This window comes from Sphaeramia orbicularis, chromosome 11, assembly GCF_902148855.1.
Source record: "Sphaeramia orbicularis chromosome 11, fSphaOr1.1, whole genome shotgun sequence".
Classification (NCBI taxonomy): Eukaryota; Metazoa; Chordata; class Actinopteri; order Kurtiformes; family Apogonidae; genus Sphaeramia; species Sphaeramia orbicularis.
In genome coordinates, this window is record NC_043967.1 from 29,122,945 (window position 1) to 29,137,730 (window position 14,786).

At 36.1% G+C, this 14,786-nt stretch overlaps 1 protein-coding gene across 2 annotated transcripts in view; it reads right to left on the reverse strand.

Annotated features, from left to right (window-relative positions):
* The window catches only part of LOC115428033 (hippocalcin-like protein 4), a 40,435-nt gene extending 25,649 nt beyond the window's left edge, over window positions 1-14,786 (reverse strand). For both annotated transcript variants that reach the window (XM_030146809.1, XM_030146808.1), the window contains exon 1: window positions 14,638-14,786. The gene's annotated coding sequence lies outside the window, so the exon portion shown is untranslated. The remainder of the gene's footprint in view (window positions 1-14,637) is intronic.

Here is a 14,786-nt window from a genome sequence, read left to right on the forward strand (position 1 = left end):
CCCTAATACCAGCGTTTACCTATCCACAGGCAAATGTTCCTCTGACATCCTTTGCAAAGACAGTGTTAATACATAGTGACTAACACTGCCTAATAAGGTTGTGAAGGGTTTAAATAAATACCAGACCAGAGTGAGTTTAAGAAAGAGACCAAAACTCCTCTTGTGGTTGAACGATATCAGGTCTTTTACGGCCAGTGTTGCAAATAAATGAGATGTGTTGTAGATTTATAAAGACCATGTATTTGAGCCATTTTACATGAAGTGGTTTTGAGGTTTGTAGTTGGGTGCTTCTATGAAACTGGTCCCTAAAAACAGGACATGGGGGCTAAATATTCAAACCAAATGTAAACTAATGTCATGAAGCAAGTTTGGAAGCACTTTGGGTCTATTTTAAAAAATAAATATTTACTGAGATAAAAGAGAAACTATTTTTCAGATAATACACATTTTTTAAATATCATTTTACATTATATTTAATACAAAAATCTACATGTGACATGGTCAAAAGGACACAAAAATTACGCGCTACTATTTTTAAAAATATCTCTTTATTTTCTCACAGGTACATTTTGGGAATCAAACTAATTATGCAAGGCAGTGTTTCACAAAAATGACCGCTGTTGCAAAATCGTTCACAATTTATTTGTGTTTAAATGGGCAGGTTCTGTATGTAACGCAAGTGGACATGATGGGTTACATACAAAACCTGGAATGAGACTGAGATTCATGAAAAACCCACATATCTGGATTAGAAAAAACACTAGGAACATCAAATTTAACACACTGTCTTTATAGCGGTATATAAGACCATTTTAATCCATGTTTTCCAGATCAAATGCACTGACACCTAGGTGTCTTTTCATGTCCCAGTTTTGGTCCTATTTTTGGCCCCAATATTTTATTAAAAATTCATTAATTTTGGGATGGCTCAGAGCAAGAGTGCATTTATCTGAGGTCATCGTTAGGTACATCCTGGGGGGGGAATATGTCTAAATATCTCTTTTATTATTGGGTCTAAAAAGCTGAAAAAGTGCCAGGTACCAAAATGTACCCAGTTTTGTAGAAGCACCCAGGTGCATGTTAATAAAATACCATGTATCAAATATTTTCAGCACATTCAACACCTTGTTCATGTACGTCAATCCCAACCTGTTCCTCCTACACACTTTTGTGAATGTATACATACGTGGATAACAGGTTGGTGCTGAGGTGTTGTTTCCTATCTGAAAGATCTCTTTATTATTCTAATCTACATCTATCTCTCCAGTGAACGGTTGGAGGATGCATCGCTATAGAAACACAGCTCACCTCAGTGCGGTTCAAACTCTAATTTAAGACCAGGCGGCGTGTTGAGCCTGAGGAGAAACACGGGGGACAAAACACTTGTGTGTATGTATGTGTGCGTCTGCCCACATGAGTCAGTCTCTGCTAACCTTTATCTCTCATATCTTCAAACTATTATTTATTATTCACCTCAGTATGTATTTATTGCTACAATTGCTGCATATTTATTAAGGCTAGGTGACTCATGTCTGGTGCTGCTCTAATTATTAGCCATTGTTTTCCCCTGTGTCCTATCAAACCTTCATCGCCTTGTAAAATGTGGTTAGTAATATCATCCAACACCTTTAAACTCAGGCAGAGGTTAGAAAAGGCCAGCACACACACATAAATACACAGAACACACTTTTCTGTGTTGCATAAGCCCTGGTGGGCAGTTGTTTGGCTGTATGGCTCAGGTGTTTCAGTGCCAGACAAAAACCCTCCCTAGAGAAAATATACATATGTACACAAGCACAAACACACACATGAACACAGGCTGCAGTGTTTGTTATGAAGCTACTTTAGGTACCAGCTATCCTCTCATCTCTATCCTTTGTTGACATGCACGTTTAATGTGTGTAGAACAAAGACGGGTGGCAGATGGCTAAAAACATCTTGCCAACCTCCAGGGTAATGGAGAACATTATGTGTCCTATTTTACGTTAATCAGCTTCCAATGTAGAACCGAACGGCTTAAACGTCTTCGCATTAATGCTTAACGAGTGTCGATAAGGGTAAAGAATATCCACTCCTCTCCTCTCATCTTGTCTTTGCTTTGTATCTGTTTCTTGCTGCAACTTTTACTTGACTTCAGCCTTGTTTTATTGCGAAACCTGGAAATTCCAGAGCAACATCTTTATGAGATCTGCAGTGCATCAGTACGAAACTATAACATCATGTCACGCAAAAACCGGCCACTGACTTCGCTCCATAACTCAACTGTTCCTCTGTAAAACATTCCAACCACAAACTTTTGTACATGAGGGTACAGCTGGAAAATAAAACTATTATTACCTCAGGATCATTTTTAAAGGATATAAAAATTTGATAAAACATCTTTGTAATGTTCATAGACACATGCAGGGCTTAATTTGAGCCGGATCCAGCCAGATCAGGATCTGGCATCTCCAGCGTCGGATCCGGAACCTATTTCATTGGATCCGGAATATCTATGAAAAAATAGCCTAAATGAAAAAAAAAAAAAAGTCTATTGTTATCCATTTAGTTAATCTTTATTCCCCATCGAAGTTATACAAAAATCTTATGTTCATGCATTTTAACCCTTTATCAGGCAAGTGACTATTTTTAGTAATTTCTGCAAACATTAAATATGGGGCTAATCCCGTGTCTCAGAGAGGACAAGAAGTATGTTGGTTTTTATAAGAATATGCAGTGATTCTGAGAGATTTTAAAGAAATTTTGAAGCTATACATGAGTTATTTTTGTTGGTTTACGACCTTATAACAGTTGTTTTATTGTATGTGTTGACTTTTAGCAAGTGCAGCTGGAATGTTTTATGGCAAGAGGAGGAAGACTAACACATTAAATTTGAAATTTTGAATTTCAGAGTATTTCAGTGCGTGCCCTTTAAAAGGTTAAGGTCAATTTTAAGGGAAACAAGGACATAACAGGGACAGTCTAAAATTCTTAAAAAAGCTTAATGTCTGAAAACTGCTATCAATTATCACCAAATTTTGTGTGGACATCTCTAGTCATGCCCACTTTCACCTCTCCTAAAATCAAAACAAAAACCCCAATTTTATGGATGCTATACACAGTAAAGTTTTCCTCTCCATAGGCGCACATTATAGAAAAAAAAAAGCTTAACGCAGCTTAATGTCTGAAAATAATCATCAGTCATCACCAAATAATACATGTACATCTCTAATCATGTCCACTTTCACCTCTACAAAAATCAAAATGAAAACCCCAATATTATGGCTGCTGTCCACGTTAAGCCTTATTTTTCTGTTAATGAAACACTTTCCCTTCGGCGTAATGTCGTTTTCTCCATTAAATCACAAATGCGATGATTTGTTTATTTATTATCGTGAGATGACACGAGAAGTTATTCCATAAACATGGTGATGAACGTAAATATCGTGTTAAATTACAGATATATTCATTATTATTATATATTACCCCTCTATCCAATACTAAATTAAAAAATGATTCAGTTTCCTGGTGTGTCCACACATACCACACCATGTTTCTTTTAAAACTCTTCGTTTTTTTTGTTTTGTTTTGTTTTTTAATTCATGTGACTCTAGTTGCGGAAAAAGGTCTTTCCATTGTAGTTTTGATATACCAATTGTGCTAGGCCTGAAAAACCACCTCTTGCCAACGCAAAAACTTTTATTCAAAAAACAGGAGGTAATGGAAAAGTGACTAGTGTAGGTTTATCTGTCTGTTTCATAAAACCTATTAAAGTTTGAAGATGGTCCATAAAAGGAGCAACCTGATTTGTGTTTAATTCTTGTTGCTCTTTCTAACATGATCTTTAGGACAGACTGTCTGCACTGTTATTTACAAGTGGTTAGAGTTGTTTTGTGCATCCACACATCACTGATCAATTGTACCTGTAAGGGATGTTTTGGTAATAGAATCAGGTCCCACAGGTATGTGTTCAAGCCAGCAGAGAGGTTACTGTGGTGTCTTAGATCACATCCACATGGGGTTTGGATCCATTTCTTTTTCTTTACAGGCTTTCCAAAATCCATGTGGATATGAACTGCCTGAACAATAATGTTAGATACAAAAATCCAGACATATAGAAAATATAATTTGCAGTAATAAATTTAAAGGAAAACATTACCCTGATCTTAGATTGGAGTCATTCTGACTACAGGGCTGGGCAATCAAATGATTTTATAATGTGATCAACCTTAATTTCTCATCAGATCACTTTTTCAAAGGGATCATTCAGATTGAGCCACTAAAAAAACATAACAGCGCTTTCATTACTGTCCCATTAAGCTAACATTTGTTTTGAATGTAATTACAGTCCAGGATTTTACAAAATGTTGCACAAACCTATGGGTCTGTAGCATCACTATAGCACAAGTCTCTATGTTAGCAAGTTTATATCAGTAAATTCACTCAGATTTATTATAGACATTATAGAACAAAAAAATAGTTAATCAGGTCTCTGTGTTTGTAGCATGAAAAAAGATAAAATATTAAATAAAATATATTAAAAAAAATATATATATATATATAGAGAGAGAGAATAAAAACGACCATAAAATATGTTAAAATATAATAAAATAAACCTCTCATTATGTAAAATATTGCACAATATACAGTAGCAGTTAAAGGTGATGGTGCATTTAAGCAGCAACAGTTTAACGGTGGAAATAAAGTGACAATAATGACTGTAGCAGCACTGATACTTTAACATATGTCTGCAATAGTGTTCAGCTTTAGGCTATGTTAACTTGCAGAGTTTGTGTAACATGTTATTTCTCTAATGCTGAAGAAATAATGAAAGAATTATCATCGGTCCATCAGCTGTGGACTCACTGAACTCCAACGTGCAGTGAATCTGATTTGCACAGATTTAGAGATATGCTAGTGTGATAACATTATTTATTCATTAAGAAACTGTACAAAATAGGGAGCCACAATCTATGTAATTAATAGAAATGCTGCAGCTGCATGCACATAAATATGAGGATTCATGTTTAGCTCATTGTGAATATTGTGATAATGGTCAGAAAACAACAACAAAAGCCAAAACATGGTGTTTGATCAATGACAGTGAATGGAGACACTTGTTTTATGTTCAGTTAATGATATATTTTGCTGAAAAAGTAACTTTGTCTTCAGTTTTCTCTGTTTCTTTTTATGAGTTTTTATGAACATCTGCATGATCATCAAAATATAGAAAAATACATGATTTTTACTAAAGAAACACAAAATAAAGAGGATAATTTTACAATAAATGTTGATAAATCACTAAGAAAGGGTGAATATAGAGGAAAATCAAAGTAGTACTGGCTCTTTATGGGTTAAAAGATCATTATATGATCTTCTGGTCTTATCACCCATCCTTATCTCTCTGTGTGTCTGATTAACTCCTGATGTCAGTAAATCTGTCCTGGGCTGCTGCATGTCTGTGTAGGTTCTATGTCATACAGATCATGGTAATCCTGTGCATTTAACCAGATGGCAACCAGCCTTTCCCAGCATGCAGTGGGGAAGGTACATGGTGTATCCTGACAGGTCATCTAACACATGGTCATGCTTTATAATCTAATATATTCAAGACGTGTTCATGACATAAAATGAGGATTACCATATTTACTAGAGGCTCAGTTCTATGATTTAGTTTATTCATGTGATTCTCCAATTATTTATTTTTTTTTTTTCCTTCTCAAATCATTCCAAAAGTTAGGCTCCTTTCTAGAAATGTTGAGCCTTAGTTTGGAGTTGGAGTTATTTCAGACTGATCTTATGAAATTGCGTTGTATGTTATGCCAGTTCTTATAGCATTTGGCGTGCTATACGTACGCATTTTCATCATTTCGCGTGTTATTCAATGCCATTTGATCACGTGTCAGTGTACACCAAGATCTCCCTAACCCTAACCTTAAACCTAACCGCTAATTAGGGGTGTGTACTGGATTGAATAAGGTGATATGATACAAATCACAATACCAGGATCATGATATGATATATCACGATATTGTTAAAAAGGCAATTTTTTATTGTTTTTTTTTAAAGATTATTTCCTGGAAGAAAGGAATTACACCAGAAATATGCACAAATACTAAACACATTTTTAGTTGATCACAACAGGATCTAGTGCTACATCACAAAATTTTCCTCTGTTAAAACTTAAATTATATTTTACAGACATTACAGTTTAAGATCCTGCCCAAATGTTCATATTCTATTACTTCATAACTAACATTGTAACATTATTTTTGTGCAATCCCAACAAAGGAACTAACGTTATTTAATAAAAGAGTATTAAATAATCCTACGATATAATGCAAGTTCTGTGTCTGTCTGTCTGTCCGATCGATGTTGTAGCACAGGAGGGCATTTGTACAGATTTTCCTCAGCCTTCACAGCCCCGATCACCGCCAAACTTGCCAAATGAATAGAAACATTACCTGACTATCTACTAGGCACAATTTTATGTCCGTATTCAAATGTTGTGAGGTATGCTGGGCGATTTTAGCCTCTCTCTACTTTCAATTCTTCATCCCTGCCGCCATACTCCATTTTCGCCAGTGTTTATGCTGCCGTTCATGACATTTCTACTGCTAGCGGACGATGCTAAAATGTGAAGGCTGCAGTTCACTACCGCTGTATGAATTTAATCATGCTTTACAGACCAAACGAATACATGCTCTTCCCTTCAGGCCTCACATGTTGGCTCAAATTATTACTTGCACAATGCATGATTAAATGATACTTTACAAATGGATAGTGGTGGCAGACAAGTTCTACTTATCATGCTATTGTAAAATGGCGCCACGTGTACAATGCCGCTAGTAAACCAAAAAACTAAAATGAACCTCCACAATATCTGCATTTGAATAAATACCTAAAAATATCGATACAGTGCTTTTTAATATCGATACAGTGATGTGAAATGAAATATCACAATATAATGTAGAACTGATATTTTCTTACACCCCTACTGCTAATCATGTAGTATTTTATGTGACGTGAGCATACACACGGAAAACTTATAATGTGTACAGATAACATGCCAGTTAAAAGTGGCATGTTATCTGCATGCAATTCATGATATCACGTTGGTTATTTTCTGAATATGAATGCAGCCCAGAAACCCAACTTTGGGCCTAGTTGGAAATCAAAGCACTTGCAGAAAGGTTGTGAACCTGTGGATTCCTCCCTGTGAGCAGTATGATTCATCCTGAACACCCCCGCCAACTCTAATCCTTCTAGCACTTCTTTAAAAAATTGGTTTAAAAGACCCTCTTCTCAGAACAGTGATTATACCAAACTTCTACACTCAACATTGCTTTGTTGTAGCTCATCCATTATCAGCCTTTTTCGTGCACTTAAATAAGCTGGTAGAGTGTGTTATGGTGTATATGTACATACGCACATACACACTCATCTCTTGTTTCCCAAGGTAATAAAGCGTATGACAGAAATGGATGGATCAATCAGTCTTTGGACACACTCATGCAGCTGCTCATGCAAAACCACCCCTCCAAAACACACACCCACATACAAGCACACAATGAGCCAGTGATGCATGGCACAGATACATATTCCACCTGGCCATGGGCTTCAGACACAATACAAGCGATATGACAAGAGAGACAGAAAAGAGAGGGAGGTTTGTGAGTGTCAGCATCATTCATCCATTGTGGAAAAACTGGAAAAAGAAGAGACAAACAAGCAACACGGATGCACAAACACATACAGGAAATTGTAGCCTAACATGCTGTCTGACCCTGATATTAGTGTAGGCTGCAGAATACTATATGAATCAATAGCTTTTTCCAGAGAACAGGAAGTAGTTGTAATTATGTCCTCCCCTATCCAGTGTCTGTCAGTCAGCTGTTATATGTGACTGTTCTCCTGCTGTAGTAAACACACAGCGGAATCTAACATTGCAACAAAACAAACCATCAGCATACACAACTCCACTCTTTTATGACAAACTGTAATGAGGACAGCGAAGTACACCACTGTTGGACAGCTTGTCTCAGTGGTTCAGCAACTGCCTCTTAACAAGACAAGAAACAGTGTAGCAGCACTGAACTAAACATTTCGTAGTGCTTTTGTAAATGCTGCTAAGATTTACTGGGAATTCGCAATAACAATTTAATGTTTCAAACTGCCACGCAACACTTCTGTAATGGATGTTTAGAAGGTCTAAGTAATAAGAAAACACTGAAATACATTAGGAAAAGCTTAGTCTTCTTCATTTGGATTACATTTCAATACAGTTAAAGCACCAAGCACTGAGGCTAGTAATCAAGGATGATTTTGCAGTCTGTGCTCAACACTCTAGAGCCACAATGTGTGATCCAAATATAAATGAAGGATAGATTCACCACCTTAAGTAATAGCTCAATCAGAACTAAAGTAGTGTATCAGTCTTTCCCACAGAGGTGCATTATATCACTGTGGAGTGACAGTGGAGTTTGGCACGCCACTGCTAATTAATGCTCAGTGTAATTATGAACACTGCATCATGGTCTTTAGAATTAATGTAGCTAAACTAACTTAAAATGAATTCAGAATGTCCCAGTTTCTCATCATCTGCTTCAGTGTTTTCTGTTGTGACATAACCTTTGTATTGAATCTGGTGACATGATCAGGGAATGAAATACAGGAATAGACCTTTTCACAGTAAAACAACAAAGATCAGACTGTATTACAATAACAGAAGGCTGAAACCTGCTTAGGGAAGGTTACATTAGGACTTGGATACAGAAAGATGATAATCTCAATATCAATTTTCTTAGTATAAATACATAACAAAGGTTTGATAAATGTTCAGTATAATTCCATACTTAGAATCAGCGACACATGTTGTAATGCAATAGAGGGCAGCAATACAACTACATAGTCTATTTAACCAAGATGAAGAAAAATAAAGCACAGGGTTGGGCAGTTTATTGACTTTATTGAAGTCGTATAATGAAGGCAGTTTAAAGGGGTCATATTTTGTTAAACCCACTTTTATTAGTCTTTGGTACATTTATTTGTGTATTTGGACCTTAATAGTTCCAAAAGTTGGAATTTGAACCCTCCAAGTGCTGCAAAGTTATCTTTATATTAATTTTGGCAAAAATCCAGTGGATTTCTACAACCGGTTTTAATCCCTTCTTAATTGGTTATGTCACGACATTTGCACATATAAGGTCAAGACTTCTGATGAACATTTCTCCGAGTATGCCATAACTGTTTGTCAGCAACAGCGGTTGTAGTCCATACTGAAAATATGTCCAAACTTCAAGCCAATTACCTAAAATGTTCAGTTGTTTGAATTAATGAACATAAGTGGTTGAATGGAACAGAGTACATGGTCAACAACCTGGAGGGGGTGGGGTGTGAGGTTTGAAATAAATTGAAACAAAATTAATGTTTTTATAGACATGCGAAATTTTGTCCATTTTAAGTAAATGGGGAAAAAAAGACTTTAAAAATGTATTAAACATTTGAACTTTGACCAACCCTTCCCAAAATGTAAATAGATCTATTCTGGGTCACTGGCAATCTATAAACTGTAATTTGGTTTGAATTCAACCAATAATTTTGCTGCTAAAGTGTTAACAAATAAAGGAACAAACTGAACCAAAAAAAAAAAAAAACAAATATCCCTTGCCTCCCCTTCAGGGGCAGGGTAAGAAAACTTACCAACCAAGGAGTGAGTGAACATCAAGTAAACCGTTTACATTTATAAAAACTTAAAAAATATGCATCACTCAGACAGTGACAAAAACATTAGATCTGCATCTCTATGAAGTAAAACATAAATCTCCTCCCAAATCAAATAAAATTAATCGACTCCTTGAAAAAGACAACTTCTTCTACCTCTGATTTGTGAAATAATCTGCTGTTAAGCATATGTTTCTTATGTTTTGATTGTAAATAATAGGTTAAAACCACAAACAATCATATGGTTTCTGTAAATTGCACCCATCGCCAAAAAGCAATCATTGAAAAGAAAACATGAAAAATGTTGATTAAACATTGTTTAGCAAGATTATACTTTTGGCCATATTTCTGCATGGGAAGACAAAAATTCAGGAAATCTATACGGTGAGTGTGAACGTTTGTTGTCTGTATATGTTAGCCATGTGATGAACTGCTGACATGTCCTGGATGTACTCTGCCTTCACTTGTTGGTAGGTGGGATAGACTCCAGCACCCCAATGATCCACGATTAAACAATTCAGAAAATGAATGAATGAATGAAATTCATCCATATTATGAAAAAGCAAATGTGAAACTTAGACTTTAAATGAACAAGACTGACATTTAAGTTTCTTTTGAATACAATTATGTCCAACACTTGATGATTACTATTAGAAAAACTATATGTAAACAGTGAGTCAGGTGCCTGAAAACTTGTTAGAGGTTAAATTAAAGATGGAGGACATATTTTAGAGGAGATAGCAGCAGTGAGTAAGATCTTAAATCTGGCTCAGTAATAGCTCCCCTGTGGGATGCTCAGAACCACTGGAGACAGTATGACCGTTGAGAACTTTACACCGTCTGCCATGGGCTGCAGAGACATAAAGTAACTACAACACCAGCAGTAAATTCTACTGGTTTATGCTTTAATTACAATCCCACACAGAAACAAGCACTTTATCACAGTGCAGCAGTGTCTGACTGCATTGTCAGACGCTGTTATACACAAAACTTCATTTACAAAACAACAAAGATTAGAAGAAACTGTGCCCTTTAGCTCTTAGACCCTTCAGGGACTAAAGACATTTCCTTGTACATATTATTAAAGGCTGCAGAGCCAAAATGGGCTGTCACTGCCATCAGCTGTCTCTCACTGATGTATGTGTATTAGTGAGCTTTGTACGGCTCTTTTCCATTATTTCATGCTTTTTTTTTTGTTTAGTTTATTGTATATTTGTCAGGGACAATGTACAAATACATTAATCTCATAGAGAATAGATGCTTTACACCAGAGTTAGTTACAAGCTACTTTCCCTCTGCTGTCCCCGGGCAGGTGGACACACAAAATAGAACATTTACATTACATGCAATACAAAACTAACCTTAGCTCATAATTACAACAGGTAAAAACTTGTGTATTTATTTCAATTTCATAATGTTTCCTAAGAATGTAATTTCATCATACTTCATTCCTAAAACACGGGTTTTAAAGTCATGCATAAAAAGTGAATCTGTTCTAATTCATCAACCATTAAACATACATTAAAAAATATTTACCAGTGAACATATATGACACTACTCTATATTAAAAACATGTCAGTGTATCTCATGTTGGCACAGTTGGGAATTGAGGATATTTTTTTTATTTTTTATTTTTTTTTGGGGGGGGGGGGGTGTTTTGTGAATAACTATTCAGATCAATACACAACTTCAGACTGTCCAGCAGCTGGTTCCATTGTTTGATGCTTTTCATGCTTTGCATCACAAATGAAGGAAGTCAGTTAGAATCAACACATGGGCCTATATTGCTATTAAATTATTGTTTCCAAAAGAAACCCACAAACTATTGCACATACATCACACGCAGACTACAGAACAAACTAAACGGGCCACTAGCAAGAGTAAATCCCCAAAATATTCCCAGTCATCTGCTTTAAAATAAAGTAAATAAACAACACAATGTACAAAAGATACAAACTTAATTGTTATTTACAAAGCAGACTGGGGATATTTTTAATATGAAATGTTACATTGTATAGAAATACCCATAACTGTTTGTTTGATATTTTCAGAACATTATCAAACATGAGATGATCCTTATTATCATGGAATGCACCTCTGCAAGCCATAATTATTTGCTGAATAATGTCAGAAAAAATATTAGATATTTGTTGGACGATCAATATGAACCAAGTTTGAGCTTGATTGGTCTAATATTTCCCTAATATTGTCCAAAAAAGTGAATCCCCACCACCACCACCACCTGGAAAAACATACCAACTGTTGTCAAAATATGACATCATGTAAACTTAAGGTAGTGGCATGACGAAAGATAAATGTTAGACATTCGATATGAACTTAATTTGAGCTACATCGACCTGACAGTGGCAGAATAATGATCAGAGAACCAATTTTTCCCCACAAAACTCCACCTAGTGAATGAAAATGACACCATATGAACTCTGGATGGTAGCCAGAAAATGGACATTTGTAAGATGATCAATATGAACCAAATTTTATCTCAATCGGCCTATTATTACTTAATTTATGTCCAAAAAACTGATTTTCAACTAAAGCACCCCCATTTGGAAGACTTACAATGCTCATAGAGAAGCTGACATCGATAGGGTTCTTCCACTAGGGGTCCTCCATGTTGGTTATCAAGGGAGAAGAAATCCAACCAAATCTGTCCTAGTTATCGCGTTCACATGAAAAATATCTGGACGCGGTGGATGTGGCAGCAGCAGATGTGGTGATGGCGGTCGGGGTAAAACCATTGGGCTATATCCCCAAAACTCCATTTCGAGGATATAATAAATAAATATAATTCACAGTACCATTTCACCATATACCAAACAGGCACATGTATGAAGTCGAAGTTTCCCAGGCCTTACACAAGGGATGTCAAACTCATTTTAGTTCAGGTGCCACATTCAGCTAAATATGATCTGAAGTGGGCCAGACTAGTAAAATAATAACATAATAATATAGAAATAATGTCAACTCCAAATTTTTGTCTATGTATTAGAGTGGAAAAAAGTAAATTTACATTATGAAAAGTTTACATCTACAAACTATCTTTTCAAAAGATAAAATAAGAAAAAATAAGTGTAATTTTAACAATATTATGTCTCAGTTTATCATTTACACATGTATATTATAACTTACAGATCATAGTGGATCTACAAATGCACAGAACATTTAGTAACAGGCAGAATCTTGTTAAAATTGTACTTACTTCTCTTAAGACATTTCAGGTTGTTAATTTTTGTTCAGGTTATTCATATTTTTTGTGAAATTATACTTTGTAAATGTAAATATTTTCATGTATTTACACTAAAACAAAGAGAAAAATTTGGAGTTGTCATTATTTATATGTTGTTATGATAGTATTTTATTGGTCCTGCCCACTTGAGATTGAATTGGTCTGAATGTGGAAACTGAACTAAAAGAATTGTTAATATCTTAGCGTAATTTTTGCGTTTCACAAATTCATCCCAAGGGCCAGATTGGACCCTTTGGCAGGCCGGATTTGGCCCCCGGGCCGCATGTTTGACACCTGTGCCTTACACTAGTCCAGTTTTAGATTTTACTCCAACTGAGTAAGTTCAAATTCGGTCAGCGTCATCTAAACACCTTTTTTACTTAAAAGTTATCAAAATGTTGAGTGATGATACCAGAATATCATAAAGGCAGTCTATCACTTTGATCTGAATACGCAATTTTGCACCGTTTTCCTTCAAGGATGTCTACATGCCTATATTGAAAGCATTCAGCTGCAGCTAGACATGGAGGTGTGAGGGCCCGATGATCACTGCTTGCTGCTTTAATTAAATATTGGTATACTGATACAAAAATCCATGTATGACCCTTTGGTGCAGACTGGCATGAATAAGGGTGTGAACAAAGCCCAGTGCATGCAGCACATTTCAAAGCGGCTCCTATTGATTGTCCAGGTCCTGGTGTCAACCACAGAGGATTATGCAGATAAAACAGAACCACTCATTCAGCCCGCTGTAGTCCACTGGCCGTGTCTCCCACTCTCTCTTTGCTCATGCGGGTCAACTTGAAATGACTTTGAAGGCAAAACAGTAAGACTCAGCTGGTAGCTTATTTTTTCAAAAAACTGTACAGTATGAACACTAACTCTTCTAAATGCACTTGTTACGGCTGAATAACACGAGGCCAGTTGGGAGAGAGAATCAACAAATGCATGTAGTCAGCACTGAGTCAATAACAAATAAACACAAATACACATATTTTTTCACTCTTCTCAAGCATATGAATTATTTTGCTTGCATAAAGCGCAAGACCACTGTTACACCACACAGGTAACCTTATATTGTTAAACCATTAATTGCTCCCAAAGCATGAAGGGCATTTTAACACTGACTTCCCTGACTGTGTTTTTAGATGCATGAACAAGCAGTGCTAACACTTTAATCCATCTGACATGTATTCACTCAAAATGAGTCACCAAATGTAACACATACCAGCACAACACAAACATGATCATGGTTGTTGCCACCATTGCAGACACAGTAACAGAAGTGGCTCTTAATGTGAAAACAGGGAACCGTGGTCCCAGGTCCGGCTGCCTCTACAGCTCTATGTGTCCTTGAGAAAGGTAGTGAAATGTGTGAGTGCTCAGAAAGACAGTGCACTGGAACTGAAACACTGACATGACTCATTTATGTAAGTGTAATGCACCAAAACTCAGGCTTAAGGAATCCCCAGTGGTACAACACTTTGGTAACAGCCCAGGAAAATAATGAAATATCCCTGACTTTCTTTCTTCCTCCTAACTTATTTCTGCTTTTAGTTACAAATTCAGTATGGGTAAAGAAATATTTGACACATTCTGAGCAGCACATGTACACATTAACAGCAGAGTGTCAAGAGTCCACTGACAAATACAAAAAAAAGAAGAAAACAACACCAATATCAAGCACTTACCCTGAAATATTTGGGAGAATAAGCTCCTTTCAGCTATAAAAGAAAAGCCTCTTCTTCTTTCTGTTGCCCAGCTCTTCTCACGGCAGTGTTTTGGTGCTGAACAGTTCCTCCCTCATCTAAAATAACCTTCGTGTTAACTCACCTCTCTC